This window comes from Pristiophorus japonicus, chromosome 27 (assembly GCF_044704955.1).
Source record: "Pristiophorus japonicus isolate sPriJap1 chromosome 27, sPriJap1.hap1, whole genome shotgun sequence".
Taxonomy (NCBI): Eukaryota; Metazoa; Chordata; class Chondrichthyes; family Pristiophoridae; genus Pristiophorus; species Pristiophorus japonicus.
In genome coordinates, this window is record NC_092003.1 from 13,351,737 (window position 1) to 13,375,175 (window position 23,439).

Sequence of the window (23,439 nt, forward strand, 5' to 3'; positions counted from 1 at the left end):
GCCTACTCCTGCACCTATTTTCTATGTTTCTATGTTTCCATGAACTCTTGCCGCAATGTCCTGGGGCCGTGACAACTGACCTCCAACCACCACAACCAACTTCCTGAACAGACATCTTAAACCCTTTGAGGAACAGACTTTATTAACCGTTACCTTTCCATACTATAGTTAATGGATCCCCCGACCTGTTTATTACCCTCGCCCTACGTTACACTTTAATCACTGATTTTTTAATTTTTTTATTTAATTTTTCGTTGCCAATCTTTCCAATTCTTTGTCAAATCACAAACGCCAGAGGTCACCTTGCACACATCAAGGATCACTCTGCGCCAATGCTCTTAGCCAAAAGGCCTAGAGACACTGCACCGTTCCTGGAAGTACTGCAATACCAGGTTCGTGCCATGGAGGTGGATGGGTCAGGTCCCCCAGGAGGTGGATGGGTCAAGCCACCCCACCCACCTCCTGTTTCCAAAAAAGCAAGCATATACCTTCCTGATCCAGGGAGAACACCCGGAGGTCATGGTGGCTACTCCCCTGTCAGGTCAGTTACGCATGATCTTAGCCAAAAGGCCGTGAGGCTTTAATCACTGATTTTTTTTTTTTTTTTTTTAAATCGTGAGGCTTTAATCACTGATGCCAGACGTCATGTTACTGTCATGTATTTCTTTGCACAGGCACTTTTCATATCAGAAGGCAAGCTGTGCTTTCTCTCATGACATTTCAAAGTCATCCTGTTTGTATCAGAAAGCCTTTTTCTCCAAGATACAAAGAAGTTCGACAATTAATTCTTTAGCTATCCAGTGTTCAACATTCGACAATGGGATGCACTGCATCAGCCAATGGGATGAACCGTGTCAGTCAATGAGATGCACCGTGTCAGCCAATGGGATGCACCGTGTTAGCCAATGGGATGCATCGTGTCAGACAATGCCATGCACTGTGTCAGCCAATGGGGTACACCGTGTTAGCCAATGGGATGCATCATGTTAGCCAATGGGATGCACTGTGTCAACCAATGAATTGCATTGTGTCAGCCAATGAGATGCATTTTGTCAGCCAATAAATTGCGTTGTTTCAGCCAATGAGTGAGGACTCGCAGCAAACAGTCTATTTTACAGCAAACAGAATCTATTTAAGCAGCACACTACAGTAAATAGTCTACAGAGTCTATTTAAACAGCCTCTCCGAACTACAGCAAACGGAACTCATGACAGAAACTGGAGCAAAGTCTCCCGATAAAAGCAGGGAGATTTCTCCAGCAAAATAGTGCGTGTAAAATCTATCCCACTCATGCCATGTGATCTAATGTCCACCTGAAAGGGTAGAGAGAGCCTCGGTTTAACGTCTCATCTGAAAGACGGCATCTCCGACAGTGTGGCGCTCCCTCAGTACTGTCACTCCAACAGTGCGGCACTCACTCAGCACTGCCCCTCCGACAGTGCAGCACTCCCTCATTACTGCCCCTCCGACATTGCAGCGCTCATTCAGTACTGCCCCTCTGACAGTGCAGCACTCCTCATAACTGTTCCTCCAACAGTACGGCACTCACTCAGTACTGACACTTCGACATTGCAGCGCTCCCTTATTACTGTCCCTCCGACAGTGCAGCGTTCCCTCAGTACTGCCCCTCCAACAGTGCAGCGCTCCCTCAGTACTGCCCCTCCGAGAGTGCGACGCTCCCTCAGTACTGCCCCTCCGAAAGTGCGGCACTCCCTCAATACTGCCCCCCCGACAGTGCGGCACTCCCTCAGTACTGCCCCTCCGACAGTGTGGCACTCCCTCAATACTCCCCCTCCGACAGTGCGTGCTCCCTCAGTACTGCCCCTCCGACAGTGCGGCACTCGCTCTGTACTGCCCCTCTGACAGTGTGCGCTCCCTCGGACTGCCCGACCGACAGTGCGGCACTCCCTCAGTACTGCCCCTCTGACAATGCGGTGTTCCGTCGTACTGCCCCTCCGACTGTGCGGCGCTCCCTCAGTACTGCACTGGAGGATCAGCCTGGACTTTTTACTCAAGACTGGCTCAGAGACGAGAGTGAGACCCACTGAGCCACGGCTGATAATTAGGTAATGTGGTCTCCAGCCGTGATTGACGGAGGAATTACCCAATCATCTCCATTCTGGCCGGGACTTGTAGTGTCACTTGTAAAAGCAGGAAGATTTCTCCAGAAAAATGGTGTGTGTAAAATCAATCCGACTCATGCCATGGGGTCTAACGTCCACCTGAGAGGGCAGACATGGCCTCGGTTTAACGTCTCATCTGAAAGACGGCATCTCCGACAGTGTAGCACTCCATCTGTACTGCCCCTCCAACAGTGCAGCGATCCCTCTGTACTGCCCCTCCGACAGTGCGACGCTCCCTCAGTACTGCACTGGAGGATCAGCCTGGACTTTTTACTCAAGACTGGCTCAGAGACGAGAGTGAGACCCACTGAGCCACGGCTGATAATTAGGTAATGTGGTCTCCAGCCGTGATTGACGGAGGAATTACCCAATCATCTCCATTCTGGCCGGGACTTGTAGTGTCACTTGTAAAAGCAGGAAGATTTCTCCAGAAAAATGGTGTGTGTAAAATCAATCCGACTCATGCCATGGGGTCTAACGTCCACCTGAGAGGGCAGACATGGCCTCGGTTTAACGTCTCATCTGAAAGACGGCATCTCCGACAGTGTAGCACTCCATCTGTACTGTCCCTCCAACAGTGCAGCGATCCCTCTGTACTGCCCCTCCGACAGTGCGACGCTCCCTCAGTGCAGCCCCTCCGACAGTGCAGAACTTCCTCAGTACTGCCCCTCCGACAGTGCGGCACTCCCTCAGTACTGCCCCTCTGACAGTGCGGAACTCCCTCAATACTGCCCCTCTGACAGTGCGGCACTCCCTCAGTGCAGCCCCTCCGACAGTGCGGTGCTCCCTCAGTACTGCCCCTCCGACAGCGCAGCACTCCCTCAATACTGCCCCTCCGACAGTGTGGCACTCCCTCAGCACCGCCTCTCCGAAAGTGTGGCACTCACTCAGTACTGCCCCTCCGACAGTGCGGTGCTCCCTCAGTACTGCACTGGAGTATCAGCCTATATTTTTGAACTCAAGACTTTTGGAGTGGGTCTTGAACCCAGAACCTTCTGGTTCAGAAACGAGAGTGAGACCCCCTGAGCCACGGCTGATAATTAGGTAATGTGGTCTCCAGCCGTGATTGACGGAGAAATTACCCAGTCATCTCCATTCTGGCCGGGACTTGTAGTATCACTATATCGAGCTGTCTAGAATAGGAACAGAGGAACAGGAATAGGCCATTCAGGCCCTCGAGAATAACAAGGAGATGGGACAAATCCCAACGGAATGGTTAGTGTGCTGAATGCACTCAATTTTCCAGCGCTCAGCTGACTTCCAGTGCTCCTGGGAGGCCGGCCTAATAAGGGAATGGAGAGGGGGGCCCACTTCAAGGTAAGTGACATCCTATCGAGGCAAGCATCCTTCCAATCTTTGGATCGCCTTTGAGGGCATTTCAAGCCAATGACAGCTTTTGCCAGAGCTCTCCTAACTCGCGCCGAGTCCCATTCACCCATCACCCCCTGCGCTCTATCAATCTCAGCCTTGAATATACGCAACGACTGGACATCTACAGCCTTCTGGGGTAGAGAATTCCAAAGATTCACCACCCTCTGAGTGAAGAAATTTCTCCTCATCTCTGTCCTAAATGACCAACCCCTTATCCTGAGACTGTGTGACCCCTGGTTCTAGACTCTCCAACCAGGAGAAACATCCTCCCTGCATCTACCCTGTCAATCCCCCTCAGAATCTGATACATTTCAATGTGATCATCTCTCATTCTTCTAAACCCTGGGAAATATAGGCCCGATCTACTCAATCCCTCCTCATAGGGCAATCCCACAACATCGGAATCAGTCTGGTGAACCTTTGTTGCACTCCTTCTGAGGCAAGTATCTCCTTCCTTGGTCACGGAGACCTGAGATGTCATCGAACTCCCAGTGACCTCTCTGCCCTTTTGCACCTCATGTTCATCGCAGGCACGATATATTCCTGCCCTGTGGGGACCATAGCCTTGGAGCGCCAAACAGAGAAACCCTCTTTCCCCCAGCTGCCTCATGTTCCATAATAGCCAGCTCATGAAACAGGGGGAGAGCTTGCTGACCTACTCTGTCACTTGCTTACCGACTCGGGTTAATGCCTCCAGCTTGTGTTTCCTGTCACTTCGTGGTCTGAGGCAAGGGGCGGAGAAGGACGATATTACGGAGCGGGACTTAAACTCACACACAACCCTTGCAGCCAGCGGCAACTTCTAACCCATAGAATCATAGAATTGCACAGCACAGAAGGAGGCCGTTCGGCCCATCGATTCGGCACCTGCTCTTTCCAACAGCAATCCAGTTAGTCCCAGGCAGCACATTCCAAATCCCAAACACTTGCTGCGTAAAAAGCTCTTTCCTCGTCTCACCTCTCGTTCATTTGCAAATCGCCTCAACGGGGTGAAATAAAAACACACAGACTTGCATTTATATAGAACCTCTCACGGCCACCAGATGGCTCAAAGCGCTTTACAGCCAATGAAGTACTTTTGGAATGTAGTCACTGTTGTAATGTGGGAAAGGTCAGCAGGGGTTTGCCAATGTTTGTGAACACAGTGTCCCTTTAAGTCTACGATAAGACAATTTAACCGTGCGATGATTGCAAAATCCCGATCTACCACATGCTAAACAGCTCTTCGATCTGGACATCCTGCCTGCCAATGACACAACGCGACCACCAGTGCATCAGATAAGAGAGCAACGCATGCGCTAAACAGAGGGAAGAGGAGAGTTTGAAGACAAAGTAAAAAAGGCCTCACAAACTCGTACGGATCCAATAAATATCTAAAATGGCGGCAAAGGTTTGCCAGGCACACTGTCTGTTGTCGCACTGATTTACAGGCCCCACATATTAGAATGATACAGAAAAGACAGACTTGCATTTCTACAGAGCCTTTCATGACATCACTGCAGTGTGATAATGGTCACATCATCAGTTTGTTCAGTGCTGTTGATTAAGGGATAAATATTGGCCCCAGGACACCAGGGAGAACTCCCCTGCTCTTCTTCCAATAGTGCCCTAGGATCTTTTACATCCACCCGAGAGAGCTGACCGGGCCCTCGGTTTAACCTCTCAGCTGAAAGCCGGCACCTCCGACAGTGCGGCACTCCCTCAGTACTGCCCCTCCGAGTTGCGGCACTCCCTCAGTACTGCCCCTCCGACAGTATGTCGCTCCCTCAGTACTGTCCCTCCGACATTGCGCCGCTCCCTCAGTACTGCCCCTCCAACAGTGCGGTACTCCTTCAGTACTGTCCCTCCCACAGTGCAACGCTTCCACACCACTGTCCCTCCGACAGTGCGCCGCTCCCTCAGTACTGCCCCTCTGACAGTGCGGTACTCCCTCAGCTCTGGCGCTGGGAGTATCAGCCTAGATTTCTGTGCTCAAGTCTCTGGAGTGGGACTTGAACCCACAACCTTCTGTCTGAAGAGGGGAAAGCGCTTACCAACTGAGCCACGACTGAACCGGGGCTAAAAAGATTAAATTATGAGGACAGGTTGCACAGACTATGCTTGTATTCCCTTGAGTTTAGAAGATTAAGAGATTATCTGCATCTGCTATAGGCCAGTAAAGATTTTAAATATCAATGTCTGTCATCCCAGAGTACTTAAGGAAGTGGCCCTCGAAATAGTGGATGCATTGGTGATGCATTTTCCAACAGTCTATCGACTCTAGATCAGTTCCTATGGACTGGAGGGTAGCTAATGTAACACCACTTTTTAAGAAAGGAGGGAGAGAGAAAACAGTTAATTATAGACCGGTTCGCCTGACATCAGTAGTGGGGAAAATGTTGGAATCAATTATTAAAAATGAAATAGCAGCGCATTTGGAAAGCAGTGACAGGATCGGTCCAAGTCAGCATGGATTTATCAAAGGGAAATCATGCTTGACAAGTCTTCTAGAATTTTTTGAGGATAAACGAGTCGAGTGGACAAGGGAGAACCAGTGGATGTGGTGTATTTGGACTTTCAAAAGGGTTTTGACAAGGTCCCACACAAGAGATCAGTGTGCAATATTAAAGCACATGGTATTGGGGGTAATGTACTGACGTGGAGAGAGAACTGGTTGGCAGAGAGGAAACAGAGAGTCGGGATAAATGGGTCCTTTTCAGAATGGCAGGCAGTGACTAGTGGGGTGCCGCAGGGCTCAGTGCTGGGTCCCCAGCTATTTAAAATATACATCATAGATTTAGATGAAGGAATTGAGAGTAATATTTCCAAGTTTGCAGATGACACTAAGCTGGGTGTCAGTATGAGCTGTGAGGAGGATACTAAGAGGCTGCAGGGTGACTTGGACAGATTCGGTGAATGGACAAATGCATGGCAGATGCAGTATAATGTGGATAAATGTAAGGTTAGCCACTTTGGTGGCAAAAATATGAAGGCAGAATATTATCTGAATGGCGGCAGATGAGGAAAAGGGGAGGTGCAACGAGACCTGAATGTCATGGTACATCAGTCATTTAAGGTTGGCATGCAGGTGCAGCAGATGGTGAAGAAGGCAAATGGCAGGTTGGCCTTCAGAGCTAGGGGATTTGAGTATAGGAGCAGGGAGGTCTTGCTGCAGCTGTACAGGGCCTTGGTGAGATCTCACCTGGAATATTGTGTTCAGTTTTGGTCTCCTAATCTGAGGAAGGACGTTCTTGCTATTGAGGGAGTGCAGCGAAGGTTCACCAGACTGATTCCCGGGATGGCAGGACTGACATATGAGGAGAGATCGGATCGACTGGGCCTGTATTCACTGGAGTTTAGAAGAATGAGAGGGGATCTCATGGAAACATATAAAATTCTGATGGGACTGGACAGGTTAGATGCAGGTAGAATGTTCCCGATGTTGGGGGAGTCTAGAACCAGTGGTCACTGTCTAAGGATAAAGGGTAAGCCATTTATGACTAAGATGAGGAGAAACTTCTTCACTCAGAGAGTTGTTAACCTGTGGAATTCTCTTCCGCAGCGAGTTGTTGATTCCATTTCATTAGATATATTCAAGAGGGAGTTAGATATGGCCCTTATGGCTAAAGGGATCAAGGGGTATGGAGAGAAAGCAGGAAAGGGGTACTGAGGTGACTCATCAGCCATGATTCTATTTAATGGTGGTGCAGGCTCGAAGGGCCGAATGGCCTACTCCTGCACCTATTTTCTATGTTTCTATGTTTCTATCCTGGAGAAGTTCTCAGAAGGGGACGATTGGGAGGCCTTTGTGGAGAGACTTGACCAATACTTCGTGGCCAACGAACTGGAAGGAGACGAGAACATCACCAAACAAAGGGCGATCCACCTAACTTTCTGTGGGGCAACAAGATATGGCCTCATGAAGAATCTCCTGGCCCTGGCAAAACCAGCAGAGAAATCCTACGAAGAATTGTGTACGCTGGGCCGGGAGCACCTAAATCCCAAGGAAAGCGTTTTGATGGCGGGATAGCGGTTCTACACGTGTCAACGATCAGAGGGCCAGGAAGTGGCGAGCTATGTCGCCAAACTAAGGAACCTCGCAGGACGTTGTGAGTTTGAGGGATTCCCAGAACAAATGCTCAGAGACTTTTTATTACTGGGCATTCGACATGAGACAATCCTTCTCAAACTGTTGACTGTAGAAACTCTGAATCTGAGCAAAGCCATACCGATAGCCCAGGCATTTATGTCCATCAGCGACAACACCAAACAGATTTCGCAGAGTAAAGAAGTTTCGGCCAGCACTGTACATAAAGTAACGTCGGACTCGAGCAGAAATGTACAGGACAGAACGTACACGCCGGCTGCTGCAGCCCGACCTCAGTTGACCCAGAGATCGCCATCAAACGTTAACGCGAGGCAGTTAACACCTTGTTGGTGCTGTGGAGATGATCATCAGCCCCATCAATGCCGCTTTAAGCACTATGCGTGCAATGGTTGCAGAACAATGGGAAACCTCCAACGTATGTGCAGGTGAGCTGCAAACCCTGCAAACCCTGCAAACCACCACGTTGCAGAGGTAGATCGAGTCACTGTGGATCAGGCTGAATTGGAGACTCGAACCGAGGAGGCAGGGTACACACATTCACGACAAAATGTCCACTAATAATGTTGAAAGTTGAACTGAACGGTATTCCAGTATCTATGGAACTGGACACGGGGGTATGTCAGTCCATAATGAGTAAAAAGTCCTTCGACAGGCTGTGGGGCAAAAAGGCACACAGGCCCAAGCTCAGCCCCATTCACACCAAACTAAGGACTTACACCAAGGAACTAATCCCGGTAATTGGCAGTACAGAAGTCAAAGTCTCCTATGACGGAGCAGTACATGAACTCCCGCTGTGGATTGTGCCAGGGGATGGTCCCACGTTGTTTGGCAGAATCTGGCTGGGAAAAATCCGCTGGACCTGGGATAACATCCGAGCACTTTCGTCCATCGACGATGCCTCATGCACCCAGGTTCTGAGCAAGTTCCCATTGTTGTTCGAGCCAGGCATTGGAAGCTTCTCGGGGGCGAAAGTGCAGATCCATTTGGTTCCCGGTACGCGACCCATCCACCACAAGGCACGGGCGGTACCATACATGATGCGTGAAAAAGTGGAAATTGAGCCGGACAGACTGCAACGTGAAGGCATCATCGCGCCGGTGGAATTCAACGTCTGGGCCAGTCCGATTGTCCCGGAACTTAAGGAGGACGGCACGGTTAGAATTTGTGAGGACCATAAAGTAACAATTAACCATTTTCGCTGCAGGACCAGTACCCGCTACCCAAGGCAGATGACCTATTTGCAACCCTGGCTGGAGGGAAGACCTTCACCAAAGTGGACCTGACCTCAGCCTACATGACGCAGGAGCTGGAGGAGTCTTCAAAAGGCCTCACCTGCATCAACACGGACAAAGGTCTGTTCATCTGCAACCAGTGCCCGTTGGGGATAAGGTTGGCCGTGGTAATCTTCCAGCGGAACACGGAGAGCCTGCTAAAGTCGGTTCCCTGCACCGTGGTTTTCCAGGACGACATATTGGTTACAGGTCGGGACACCATTGAGCACTTGAAGAATCTGGAAGAGGTTCTTAGTCGGTTGGATCGCGTGGGGCTCTGGTTGAAACGCACGAAGTGTGCTTTCCTGGCACAGGACATTGAGTTCTTGGGAACGTGATGGAGCTGCGGTCGTTCCTTGGACTCCTCAACTATTTTGGTAATTTCCGACCTGGGTGAAGCACCCTGCTAGAATCCCTACATTGATATGGGGGAATTCACAAGCGGCTGCCTTTCAAATCTGTTGTGTTCAATACAAACCGCTTGTCCTGTATAACCCTTGTAAATGATTAGTGCTAGCTTGCAATGTGTCGTCATACGGGGTCGGGTGTGTGTTACAACAGACTAATTAATCAGGGATTTTACAACAGGTCGCTTATGTGTCCAGGAGTTTGTCCGAGGCCGAAAGGGCCGACAGCATGATTGAAAAAGAAGCTCTGGCGTGCGTTTACGAGGTGAAAAAAATGCACCAGTACTTATTTGACCACAAGCTGGTCATATCGCTATTTTCGGAGAGCAAACAGATTAACACCAATGTCTCTGCCCGCATCCAAAGATGGGCGCCCACTCTGCCGGCGTACAACTATGTAATCCGCCACATACCGGGCACAGAGAACTGCACAGATGCTGTCAGTCAGCTGCCATTGCCCACCACCGGGGTAGAAATGGCACAGCCAGTGGACTTGCTCATGGTCATGGAAGCATTCGAGAACGAGAAGCCCCCGGTTAGGGCCCGCCAGATCAGGTCCTGGACCAGCCAGGATACATTACTGTCCTTGGTAAAAAAACTGTGTCCTCCATGGGAGCTGGGCCATGTCCAAGCAGAGATGCAGGAGGCGATTAAGCCGTTCCATAGATGCAGACGAGTTGTCCCTGCAGGCGGACTGTCTATTGTGGAGCAATCACGTGGTCTTGCCCAAGAAAGGCAGAGACACGTTCATATGTAAATAGCACAGCATCCACCCAGGCATGGTAATGATGAAAGGCATAGCCAGATCCCATGTGTGGTGGCCTGGCATTGACTCAGATTTAGAGTCATGCGTGCGCCAGTGCAACACTTGCTCTCAGCTGAGCAATGCACCCAGAGAGGCATCACTAAGTTTGTGGCCATTGCCTTCCAAACCGTGGTTGAGGATCCATGTAGACTATGCGGGCCCATTCCGAGGCAAAATATTTTTGGTTGTCGTGGACGCTTACTCATAATGGATTAAATGTGCAATAATATCTGTAAGCACGTCCACGGCCACTATTGAAAGCCTACGAGCCATTTTTGCAACACATGGATTGTCTGGCGTCCTAGTCAGCGACAATGGCCCGTGTTTCACCAGTGCTGAATTCAAGGAATTCATAATTCATGACTTGCAACGAGATCAAACACATCACATCTGCCCCTTTCAAGCCCGCATCCAAGGCCAGGCAGAACGGGCAGTTCAGACCATCAAGCAAAGCTTGAAACGTGTGTTGAAAGGCTCCCTGCAGACCCGGCTGTCCCGAGTGCTGTTCAGCTACCGCACCAGACCCCACTCACTCACCGGTGTTCCCCAGCCGAGCTGCTCATGAAAAGGGCACTCAAAACAAGGCTCTCTCGTGTCCATCCTGATCTCCATGATCATGTGGAGGGCAAGTGGCATCAACAAAGTGTGTACCATGACCACGCAAATTTGTCACGCAATATTGAGATCAATGATCCCATGTTTGTGCTCAATTATGGACATGGTCCCAAGTGGCTCGCTTGCACAGTCACATCCAACAAGGGGAGTAGGGTGATTCAGGTCAAATTGGCCAATGGACAAATGCACAGAAAACATTTGGACCAAATCAAATTGCAGTTCACCAACAGCCACAAACAACCCGAAGAGGACACCACCAACGTTGACCCTCCAACACACGCACAAGTGGCAACTGACATCATGGTTGACCACGAAGCCGAACTCAGCATCCCCAGCAACCCGGCAAGGCCGGCTGCCCAACAGCCCAGTGAACATGTGACCAACCCACCCACACCTGCATTTGTACCAAGACGATCGACAAGGGAACGAAAAGCCCCAGTTCGTCTCACCTTGTAAATAAGTATACTGTTGACTTCACGGGGGAGAGATGTTATGTATTTAACCCCTTGTAACCTGCATGACACCTGACGACCAGAGGGCTCACCTGTTGGAGTCCCAAGGGATCCCAGCATCCCCTGGGAGCACAGTATATAAGCAGGCCACCCACGAGGTACCTGCCCTCTAGAGTCTTATTAAAGGAGCTAAGGTCACACTTGCTCATTGTATAGTGCTCAGTTTCATCCTTTATTATGAGTGCACCAAACAGGATGACTTTGAAGTGTCATGAGAGAAAGCACAGCTTGTCTCCTGATATGAAAAATGCCTGTGCAAAGAAATACATGACAGTAACATGACGTCTGACATGAGTGATTAAAGTGTAACGTAGGGCGAGGGTAATAAACAGGTCGAGGGATCCATTAACTATAGTATGGAAAGGTAACGGTTAATAAAGCCTGTTCTTCAAAGGATTTAAGATGTCTGTTCAGGAAGTTGGTTGTGGTGGTTGGAGGTCAAACGTCACGGCCCCAGGACATCGCTGCAAGAGTTCCTCAGGGCAGGGTCCTGGACCCAACCATCTTCAGCTGCTTCATCAAAGACCTTCCCTCCATCATAAGGTCAGAAGTGGGAATGTTCACTGATGACTGCTCAGTGTTCAGTTCCATTCGCAGAAAATGAAGCAGTCCATGCCAGCATGCAGCAAGACCTGGACGACATTCAGGCTTGAGCTGATAAGTGGCAAGTAACATTCGCACCACACAAGTGTCAGGCAATGACCATCTCCAACAATGGAGAGTCTAACCACCTCCCCTTGATATTCAACAAATCCCCCACCATCAACATCGTGGGGGTCACCATTGACCAGAAGCTTAACTGTACCAGGCACATAAACACTGTGGCCACAAGAGCAGGTCAGAGGCTGGGTATTCTACGATGAGTGTCTCACCTCCTGACTCTCCAAAGCCTTTCCACCATCTACAAGGCACAAGTCAGGAGTGTGATGGAATACTCTCCACTTGTCTGGATGAGTGGAACTCCAATAACACTCAAGAAGCTCGACACCATCCAGGACAAAGCAGCCCGCTTGATCGGCACCCCATCCACCACCTTCAACATTTGTTCCCTCTGTCATGTATTCAACCAGCATTGTAACCCATGTATAATCTGACCTAAGTTGTATACTGTGACAACAATGACCACTAGGTGTTGAACTTGTGGGAGACACTCCTAACCTGGGCCTTCAGATATAAAAGGGAAAGCTCCACCCACTTCCATCACTTGAGTGCTATGGAATAAAGGACAGGTCACAGACTGACCTTCTCTCAAGCATGGGCCTTGTGTGCATTTATACTGTTTCGTAAGGACGTATCAATGGCGACGAGAAACTGGGATTTAAACCACGCGAGCATGGCCACGAGCAGAACAGACGAGAGGTACTGTGTTAAGGAATGGTTGGGACAGAGATTCAACATTGTTAAAGCAGCACACAGTTCTCCAGGCAGACAAGGGCAATTGGGCATGCCCCAACATGCAGTCGAACCCAGAGTGGGAGTTCGACTGAGACAATGGCAAGCTGAACAGCGATTCATGCCATCGCAAGAGACAATGCAGCCAGTAATGGGGCCATCAACACCTGTTAATGGCGCACTCAAGGACAATAACAGGGGCAGTCAGGGACGATCGACTGGCAAGGGACCTTTTGTTTCAAACAGCAGCTCATGTTGGAGGCGTGGAGGCACACACTCAGCCAGAGTTTGCAGAGATGAGCAAAATACCTGCAGAAATTGCAGAAATGAACGCTGGGGGGAATCGCAGGAAGCTGAAGTTCAGCGAGTTCATGTGGAGTACGTATACAGTTCATACACCATGACGCCACCGATAATGATGAAAGTGCTCCTCAATGGCATCCCAGTATCAATGGAGATAGACACGGGGGCCAGCCAGTCCCTGATGGGCATCAAACAGTTCGAAAAGTTGTGGGCGTCCAAGGCCAGGAGGCCAAAATGATCGCCGATTGACGCACAGCTACGGACTTACACAAAGGAGATCATTCCAGTGCTAGGCAGCGCCATGGTAGTCGTGACACACAAAGATTCGGAGAACAGGTTACCACTCTGGGTTGTCCCGGGGGAAGGTCCCGCACTACTGGGGAGGAGTTGGCTTGCTGTCATGAACTGGAAATGGAGCGATGTCAATTCAATTTCCTCTGTGGAGCGAGTATCATGCTCACAGATCCTGGACAAATTTGACTCCGTATTTCAACCCGGCATTGACACTTTCATGGGGGCCAAGGTAGTGATTCACATAAACCTGGACGCCAGGCCAATACACCACAAGGCCAGAGCGGTGCCGTACGTGATGCGGGCAAAGATAGAAGGCGAATTGGACCGCCTGCTGAGGGAAGGCATCATCTCGCCAGTCGAATTCAGTGACTGGGCGAGCCCGATTGTGCCGGTACTCAAGGCGGATGGGTCGGTCAGGATATGTGGCGATAACAAGGCCACCATCAATCGGGTGTCACTCCAAGACCAGTACCCGCTACCGAGAGCGGTGGACCTCGTTGCGACGCTATCCGGAGGCAAACTTTTTTCAAAATTGGAACTGACCTCAGCTTACATGACCCAGGAGCTGGTGAGTGAGTCAAAGAAGCTGACCACCATCACGACACACAAGGAGTTGTTTGAGTACAACAGATGTCCGTTCAGGATTCGCTCGGCCGCCGCAATCTTCCAACGAAATATGGAAAGCCTCCTCAAGTCGATTCCAGGGACGGTGGTTTTTCAGGACGACATCCTCATTACGGGTTACGATACTGAAGAACACCTCCACAACCTGGAGGAGGTGCAACGCAGACTGGACCGGGTAGGGCTGCGACTGAAAAAGGCGAAGTGCGTCTTCCTAGCTCCAGAGGTAGAATTCCTGGGGATGAGGGTCGCAGCAGACGGGATCAGCCCTACTGCATCCAAGACAGAAGCGATCCAGAGAGCACCCAGACCCCGTAACACGACGGAGCTGCGTTCATTCCCGGGGCTCCTGAACTATTTTGGTAACTTTCTTCCCAAATTGAGCACGCTGCTAGAGCCGCTACATGTGCTCCTACGCAAAGGTCGCGAATGGGTCTTTTAATAGAGCAAGCAATTTGTTATGTTCCAACAATCTGTTAACGCTATATGACCCATGTAAGAAACTTGTGTTAACGTTCGATGCGTCGTCCTATGGGGTCAGGTGTGTGTTGCAGCATGTCAATGCCAATGGTCAGTTACAGCCGGTAGCTTATGCCTCCAGAAGTCTGTCCCAGGCAGAAAGGGGCTATGGGATGGCAGAAAAGGAGGCGCTCGCATGTGTATATGCGGTAAAGAAAATGCACCAGTTTGGCAGGAAATTTGAGCTGGAGACAGATCACAAACCCCTAACATCCCTTTTGGCTGACAACAAGGCCATAAATGCAAACGCATCGGCCCGCACACAGAGGTGGGCACTCACGTTAGCCGCCTATGACCACACAATTCGGCACAGACCGGGCATCGAAAACTGCGCTGATGCACTCAGCAGGCTCCCACTAGCCACCACTGAGGGGGCTACCGAGCATGCTGCTGAGATGGTCATGGCTGTTGAAGCTTTCGGAAGCGAAGGCTCACCCATGACAGCCCGTCAGATTAAAGTCTGGCCAAATAGAGACCCACTATTGTCTCGAGTCAAGAAATGTGTCGTGAATGGGGACTGGGCAGCCACGTACAGGGCATGCCCTGAGGAATTTAAACCATTTCACAGGCACAGGGATGAACTCTCGATTCAGGCCGATTGCCTACTGTGGGGAAACCGCGTAGTCATTGCCCAGATGGGCAGAGAGGTGTTCATCAGAGAACTCCACAATGAGCACCCGGGCATTGTCACGATGAAGGCAATTGCCAGGTCACACGTTTGGTGGCCAGGGATAGACGCAGATCTGGAACGTTGTGTTCGTTGTGCAATACGTGAGCCCAGCTGGGCAACGCACCCAGGGAAGCCCCCCTTAGCCCCTGGTCCTGGCCCGCCAAGCCTTGGTCACGCATCCATGTGGACTACGCAGGTTCTTTCGTGGGAAAAATGTTTTTGGTTGTAGTAGACGCCTACTCCAAATGGATCGAGTGTGACATTTTAAATTCAAGCACATCCTCTGCCACGGTAGAAAGTCTACGGGCAATGCTCGCCGCCCACGGTCTACCAGACATCTTGGTCAGCGACAATGGCCCGTGCTTCACAAGCACTGAATTCCAGGACTTCATGGCAGGCAATGGAATTAACCACGTCAGAATGGCATCGTTCAAGCCGGCCTCAAACGGCCAGGCAGAACGAGCAGTGCAGATAATCAAACAGGGGATGCTCAGAATCTAAGGGAGTTCCCTTCAATGTCACTTATCAAGCGTCCTGTTGGCCCACAGATCCCGACCACACTCGCTCACAGGGGTTCCACCTGCAGAGCTGCAAATGAAAAGGAAGCTCAAAGCCTTGTTCTCCCTTATACACCCCACCATGAAAGAAATTGTCGAGAGCAGGCGCCAGTCACAATATGACTACCATGACAGGAATGCGAGGGCGTGCTGTATTGATGTAAATGACCCTGTTTTTGTCCTCAACTACGCTGCAGGTCCCAAATGGCTCGCAAGCACTGTGGTTGCCAAAGAGGGAAATAGGATTCTGGCAGTTAACCTTACCAATGGACAAATCTGCCGCAAACATGTGGATCAAATAAAAAGGAGGTTCAGCAACCCCATAGAAGAAGCAGAGGAAGAACACGATATAGAGTTCACTCCTCCACAGGTGACCGAACACAGGAACCAAAGGGAGGAGAGCACAGTCACTGTGGCCAGTCCGGACAGGCCTGAGGCACCGCAAACAGCAGACACTCAGGCCAGCGCCCAACAACCGGAGCCCCAACTCAGGCGCTCTACAAGAGAGCATAAACCATCAGAGAGACTCAACCTGTGATCCCAATAAGACTTTAGAGGGGGGAGGTGATGCCATGTATTCAACCAGCATTGTAACCCATGTATAATCTGACCTAAGTTGTACACTGTGAGAACAATGACCACTAGGTGGTGAACGTGTGGGAGACACTCCTAAACTGGACCTTCAGATATAAAAGGGAAAGCTCCACCCACGTCCATCACTTGAGTGCTATGGAATAACGGACAGGTCACAGACTGACCTTCTCTCAAGCATGGGCATCGTGTGCATATATATTGTATAGTAAGGACGTATCACCCTCCACCAACGGCCCCCCCTGGCTGCAGTGTGTACCATCTACAAGATGCACTGCAGCAACTCGCCAAGGCTCCTTCGACAGCACCTCCCAAACCCGCGACCTCTACCCCGTAACAGGACAAAGGCAGCAGGCGGATGGGAACACCACCACCTCCACGTTCCCCTCCAAGTTACACACCATCCTGACTTGGAAATATATCGCCGTTCCTTCATCGTTGCTGGAATCCTGGAACTCCCTCCCTCCCTGCAAACTTCAGATAACATGCAGCTTTTTCAACTAAGATGAAGGCTGAGGGAGTTCCTTCACCACAAGGACTGCAGCGGTTCAAGAAGGCGGCTCACCATCTTCTCAAGGGTGATTCGGGATGGGCAATAAATGCTGGCCTTGCCAGCGATGCCCAGATCCCGCAATGAATTTTTTAAAAGTCTTCTTTGAGGAAACTAGCTTTGGAGTAAACAACTAAAAGTGTTTACATGAAGAGACTCTCTGCAAAGGATTTGATGTAGACAAATATGGTGTATAAAGGATCACGGTTTTCAACAGAACTTCAGCAGCCTTGAAAGATACAGAAACCGAAAGCCAGTCATTAATAAAGTCTATTTTTTATTGGTTCATGGGATGTGGCCGTCCCTGGCGAGGCCAGCGTTTATTGCCATTCCCTAATTGCCCTCGAGAAGGTGGCAGTGAGCCACCTCGGCTAGTCCTGGAGCAAGTCTTCAGCACGATAGCCGGGATGCTGTCGGGGGCAGTAGCCTTTGCTGTATCCAGTGCGCTCAGCCGTTTCTTGATCGTCTGGTCCACGTATTCCACCATCAAGTGTCTCGTGCTTACTCGGAACCGTGTTGATGGGAACCAGAGGAGGAAGGAGGTGGAACGCTAACGGCTGCCACAATGCAACTCATTGGCTGACACAGCGGTGTCAATGGACACACTGCTTCTTGACTCAAGTGTTCCAGGGCTTGAACATCTACACTCAGAGTATGAGCTCGTGGGCAGCAAAAGAATAAAAAGTACCCTGACAACTTCAGATAACATGCAGCTTAAACATGGGCCTGATTGTTTTTCAACTAAGATGAAGGTTAGCTCGATCTCACTGGAGCCATGCTGCACCCTATCAGATTGTCAGTTTGCTGGTTGCTATGAGAGGAAGTCATTTTAACAAAGTCATGCTGAGTCGGAATAAAATGGCTCCATTATCTTTCTCAGAGATCCTTGCAAACCAGCAAGCATGTAGAAGAGGAATAATTTTAAACTGTAGTGCTGTCAATTTCTGCATTTGTGTCTTTCTGAATCGTACTCTGTCAGTAACCAAGCCTGTCTCTATAGGCCCCATTTACACAGTGTCTCATTGGATGGACTGGGTCAGTCTGCCTTCAGGCCCCACATACATGATGTCGCCGGAGCTGTACAGTGTCGGACCTGGCTCAGTGGGTATATCTGGTGCCTCTCAGTCAGAAGGTCGTGGGTTCGAGTCCCACTCCAGAAACTTGATCCAGGCCAACACTCCTTGTGCAGTACTGAGGGAGCGCCGCACTGTCGGAGGAGCAGTACTGAGGGAGCGCCATGCTGTCGGAGGGGCAGTACTGAGGGAGCGGCGCACTGTTAGAGGGGCAGTACTGAGGGAGTGCAGTACTGTCGGAGGGGCAGTACTGAGGGAGCGCTACACTATTGGAGGGGCAGTACTGAGGGAGTGCTGCACTCTCGGAGGGGCAGTACTGAGGGAGCACCATGCTGTTGGACGGGCAGTATGGAGGGAGCGCCGCACTGTCGGAGGGGCAGCACTGAAGGAGCGACGCACTGTCGGAGGGGCAGTACTGAGGGAGCGCTGCACTGTCGGAGGGGCAGTACTGAGGGAGCGCCGCACTGTCGGAGGGGCAGTACTGAGGGAGCACCGCATTGTCGGAGGGGCAGTACTGAGGGAGCGCCATCTCTTGGATTATCACATTACTGTCTGTGGGATCTTCCTGTGCGCAAATTGGCTGCCGCATTTCCCACATTACAACAGTGACTGCACTGCAAAAGTATCTCAGTGGCTGTGAAGCGCTTTGGGACGTCCAGTGGTCATGAAAGGCGCTATAGAAATGCAAGCCTTTCTTTCCTTCTTACTTACCTCCTTTCCTGCCTTCCCTCCCCAAGGGTGTGCAGGGTGGAAGCCAGACCAAATACGGTCAAAGCGGAGAGCTGTGCGTGGAGAAGTGCCCATGGAGCGGGGCAACCGTGACACGTTCAAGGACACAGAGCGGAGAGGGAGGCGAGAGATGGGGGGGTCGATGGAGCGCTTGAGCATGCGTCCCTGATTGTCATGTTGATCAGGAAGTTGGGATTCAGACCCAGGGAGGACTCAGAGACTGTTGGGGGAAACCCCTTTGTATTGGTTTTTAAATACAGCCCGACCCGTCAGTGAAGGCGATCTCTCTCTCTCGCTGTTTGGGTGAATTAAGAGGGGCTGAATGGCCTCCCTCATCCACGGTGGGTTATGAGGATAAGGGAAAAACTCATCAACCTAGATCGAGAGGGGAGAGGTAGAGAGAAAGGGAGAGATAGAGGGAGGGAGGGAGAGAAAGAGAGGGGGAAGAGAGAGGGGGAGGGAGAGAGAGGGAGAGATAGAGGGGGGAAGAGAGAGAGGGAGAAGGCAAGATAGAGGGAGGGAGGGAGTGAGAGAGGGGGGAGGAAGGACGGGAGGGTGGGAGAGTGAGCGAGGGAGGCAGAGAGGGAGAGAGAGTGGGAGTGTGGGGGTCGAGTGAGAGAGAGGGGAGGAGGGAGAGAGAGAGGGAGGGAGGGAGGGAGAGAGAGAGCGAGAGGGGGCGAGATAGAGGAGGGAGGTGAGAGAACGGGAGGGAGAGAGGGAGGAAGAGAGAGTGAGGGAGAGAGAGAGGGAGAGAGAGAGGGAGAGAGTGTGGGAGGGAGAGTGAGAGAGTGGGCGAGGGGAATGTAGAGGGTGAGATAGAAGGAGAGGGAGTGAGAGAGGGAGGAGAGACAATCAGAGAGCGAATGAGAAAGAATATGAGAGAGAGAGTCAAAGTGAGAGGGGGAGAGAGAGAGTATGAGAGAGAGTGAGAGAGTGAGAGACAGAAATAGGGGGCAAGATAGAGGGAGAGAGGGATGGAGTGAGAGAGGGAGGGAGAGAGAGAGAGGGGAGATAGAGGGAGGGAGAGAGAGAGAGGCAGGGAGAGAGGGAGAGAGGGGACGAGATAGAGGCAGGAGATAGAGGGAGGGCGGGAAGAGAGAGGGAGGAAGAGAGAGAGGGAGGGAGAGAGGGAGGGAGGGAGGGAGAGAGGGAAGGAGTGAGAGAGGGAGAGAGGGAGAGGTAGAGAAAGGGAGACAGAAGGGGAGAGATAGAGAGAGGGAGAGAGAGGGGGCAAGATAGAGGGAGGCAGGGAGAGAGAGGGCAAAATGGGGGGCGAGACAGAGGGAGGAAGGGAGAGAGAGAGGGAGGGAGGCAGAGCAAGAGAGTGCGAGAGGTGGGAGGTAGAGAGAGAGATAGATACAGAGGGAGGGAGAGTAAGTGGAAGGGAGAGAGTGGGAGGGAGAGAGAGAGGGAGGTGAGATAGTGGGGGAGAGAAAGAGGTGGAGAGAGAGGTAGAGAGAGGTGGAGAGTGGCAATGAGAGAGAGGGGGTGGGAGAGAGAGAGAGAGTGAGAGAGTGAGGAGGAGTGAGAGGGAGGGAGAAGAGGAGAAAGAGGAAGGAAGAGGAGGAGAGATGGAGAGGGAGAGATGGAGGGGGAGAGATGGGGGAGAGATAGAGAGAGGGAGAGGGAAAGGGAGAGAGAGAGAGGAGGGAGCTTGATGGAGACAGAGATGGAGAGGGAGAGAGAGGGAGAGTTAGATAGAGGGAGACAGAGATGGAGAGGGAGAGGGAGAGTTTAGCGGGTAGGTTCAGCTAGGTGTCGAGTATTGGGGTTGATGAAGTGAGTGCAGTAAGTGTTAATTGAAGACAGGAAAGTGGGAACATGATGTGGTGAATAGTCATTTTACAGAATGATCTCGGGGAAGGGGGAAATTCCTGACCTCAAAGGGCGACGATTATTTGGAATAAGTTGCAAGTTGTGGAAGTGAGGGTGGATGGGATTGGGGGAGTGTGTAAAGGCAGTCGGATGGCGGGGTGGGTGATTGGGGTACCAGAGGGAGGCTCTCTGTTTGTTGCCCCATCCCATTCCAACCAGAAATGATATCCCACATCACCCCATCCATAAAGACTTGCATTTCTATAGCGCCTTTCACAACCTCAGGACGGCAAAAGTGCTTCACAGCCAATGAAGTACCTTTGCAGTGTAGTCACTGTTGTAATGTGGGAAACGCAGCAGCCAATTTGCGCACAGCAAGCTCCCACACACAGTAATGTGATAATGACCAGAGCATCTGTTTTGGTGAGGTTGGTTGAGGGATAAATATTGGCTCCAGGACACCGGGGAGAACTCCGCTGTTCTTCTTCCCATAGTGCCCTGGGATCTTTCAGATCCATCTGAGAGGGCAGTCAGGGCCCTGGGTTCAACATCTCATCCAAAAGACGGCACGTCCGATAGAGCGGCGCTCCCTCAGTACTGCCACTCTGACAGTGCAGCACTCCCTCAGTACTGCTCCTCCGACAGTGCGGCGCTCCCTCAGTACTGCCCCTCCGACAGTGTGGCGCTCCCTCAGTACCGCCCCTCCAACAGTACGGCGCTCCCTTAATATTGAGCCTCCAACAGTGCGGCGCTCCCTCAGCACTGTCGCTGGGAGTATCAGCCTCGATTTCTGTGCTCAAGTCTCTGGAGTGGGACTTGAACCCACAACCTTCTGCCTTAAGAGGGGAAAGTGCTTACCAACTGAGTTACGACTGAACTGGATCTAAAGAGATTAAATTATGAGGACAGGTTGCACAGACGATGCTTGTATTCCCTTGAGTTTAGAAGATTAAGAGATTATCTGCACCTGCTACAGGCCAGTGAAGATTTTGAATATCAATGTCTGTCGCTGTGCTCCATGTTGAGGGGACTGGATGGCGCAGTGGGTAAGGTGGGTATGTTACTGGGACTGTAATCCAGAGAGTGTAAGATCAAATCCCCCCAGATTCAACTCCCTGAAATAAACAGCTGGCATCAGTAAATGTGACCATGAAGTTGGGGTAAAATCGGTTCCCTAATGCCGTTTGGGGAAGAAAAGCTACCATCCTCACCAGGTCTGGGCCTACATGTGACTCCACACCCCACACCAATGTGGCCCCTCTGAAGAGACCACTGTGAGATCCGAAGAGACTTGGTGGGGTCCAGATACATGGAACATTAAAATATCATGGCCAGCTACCGAAGGTAAACAAAAAGGCCAATGGAATGCTGGCATTTATATCGAGAGGACTGGACTACAAGGGGGTAGAAGTTATGCTGCAGCTGTACAAAACCCTGGTTAGACCACTCCTGGAGTACTGTGAGCAGTTCTGGGCACCACATTACAGAAAGGATATATTGGCCTCGGAGGGCGTGCAGCGTAGGTTTAGCAGAATGTTTTCATTGGAACAAAGGAGGCTGAAGTGAAACTTTATTGAGGTGTATAACATTATGAGGGGCCTGGATAGAGTGGATAGGAAGGACCCATTTCCCTTAAGAGAGGGGTCAACAACCAGGGAGCACAGATTTACAGTAATTGGTCGGGGGTTTAGAGGTGATTTGAGGGGAAATGTTTTCACCCAGAGGATGGTGTTGGTCTGGAACTCACTGCCTGAAAGGGTGGTAGAGGCAGAAACCCTCACCACATTTAAAGTGCTTGGATGTGCACTCGAAGTGCCGTAACCAACAGGGCTACGGACCAGGAGCTGGAAAGTGGGATTAGGCTGGGTAGCTGTTTGTCGGCCGGCGCAGACATATTGGGCCAAAATGGCCTCCTTCCGTGCTGTAAATTTCTACGATTTCTATGAATGCTATCCGGACGCCAATGGTTAAGTTGCGTGGAGAGATTATACAAACTAGGGATGTATTCCCTGCAATTTAGAAGAATGAGGGGTGATCTGATGAAAGTTTTCAGGATATTAAGGGGAACAGATCGGGTAGATAGAGAGAAACGTTTCCACTGGTTGGGTATTCTAGGACTAGAGGCACATTGTCTAAACATCAGAGGCAGCACTGTCGGAGGGGCAGTACTGAGGGAGTGCCGCACTGTCGGAGGGGCAGTACTGAGGGAGTGCCGCACTGTCGGAGGGGCAGTACTGAGGGAGTGCCGCACTGTCGGAGGGGCAGTACTGAGGGAGTGCCGCACTGTCGGAGGGCAGTACTGAGGGAGTGCCGCCTGTCGGAGGGCAGTACTGAGGGAGTGCCGCACTGTTGGAGGGGCAGTACTGAGCGAGTGCCAAACTGTCGGAGGGGCAGTACTGTTGGAGTGCCGCACTGTTGGAGGGGCAGTACTGAGTGAGTGCTGCACTGTCGGGGGGCAGTACTAAGGGAGCGCCGAACTGCTGGAGCGGCAGTACTGAGGGAGCGCTGCACTTTTGGAGGGGCAGTATTGAGGGAGCGCCACACTTTTGGAGGGGCAGTACTGAGGGAGCACTGCACCATCGGACGGGCAGTACTGAGGGAGCGCCGCACTGTTGGAGGGGCAGTACTGAGGGAGTGCTGCACTGTCGGAGGGGCAGTACTGAGGGAGTGCCGTACTGTCGGAGGGACAGTACTGAGGGAGTGCCGCACTGTCGGAGGGGCAGTACTGAGGGAGTGCCGCAGTGTCGGAGGAGCAGTACTGGCTGTGAAGCACTTTGGGATGTCCGGAGGTCTGAAATGAGTTGTAGAAATGCGAGTTCTTTGTTTCGTAAAACCAATTGTTACTTTTATTTTTGGTGCTCCTGAGGCAAAGTCCAACTAACGCTGGCTTCTGTGGTGAACTCTGAGGGGACCCTGTGTCACTGACACAAGGAGCAGGAGGCCAAAGGAACGTGGAGAAAGTGCAGTTAAAAAAATGAGGAAGATGCCTGTGCAATTTTTCTAAATGATGATGCAACTTTTGAACGGCCTGGCTGTTTGTTTCCCCGGTGTCCAATGCTGTGACCACCTTCTGTGTCTGCAACTCTCCATTGGTCAGTCGACTGAATGGGGTTGGAGGGGGTGGGAGGGAGGGC

General features: G+C 51.2%; 1 pseudogene; it reads right to left on the minus strand.

Annotated features, from left to right (window-relative positions):
* Positions 1-355: 355 nt before the first annotated feature.
* LOC139239541 (U2 spliceosomal RNA) lies at positions 356-582 on the minus strand (annotated as a pseudogene).
* Positions 583-23,439: the final 22,857 nt, after the last annotated feature.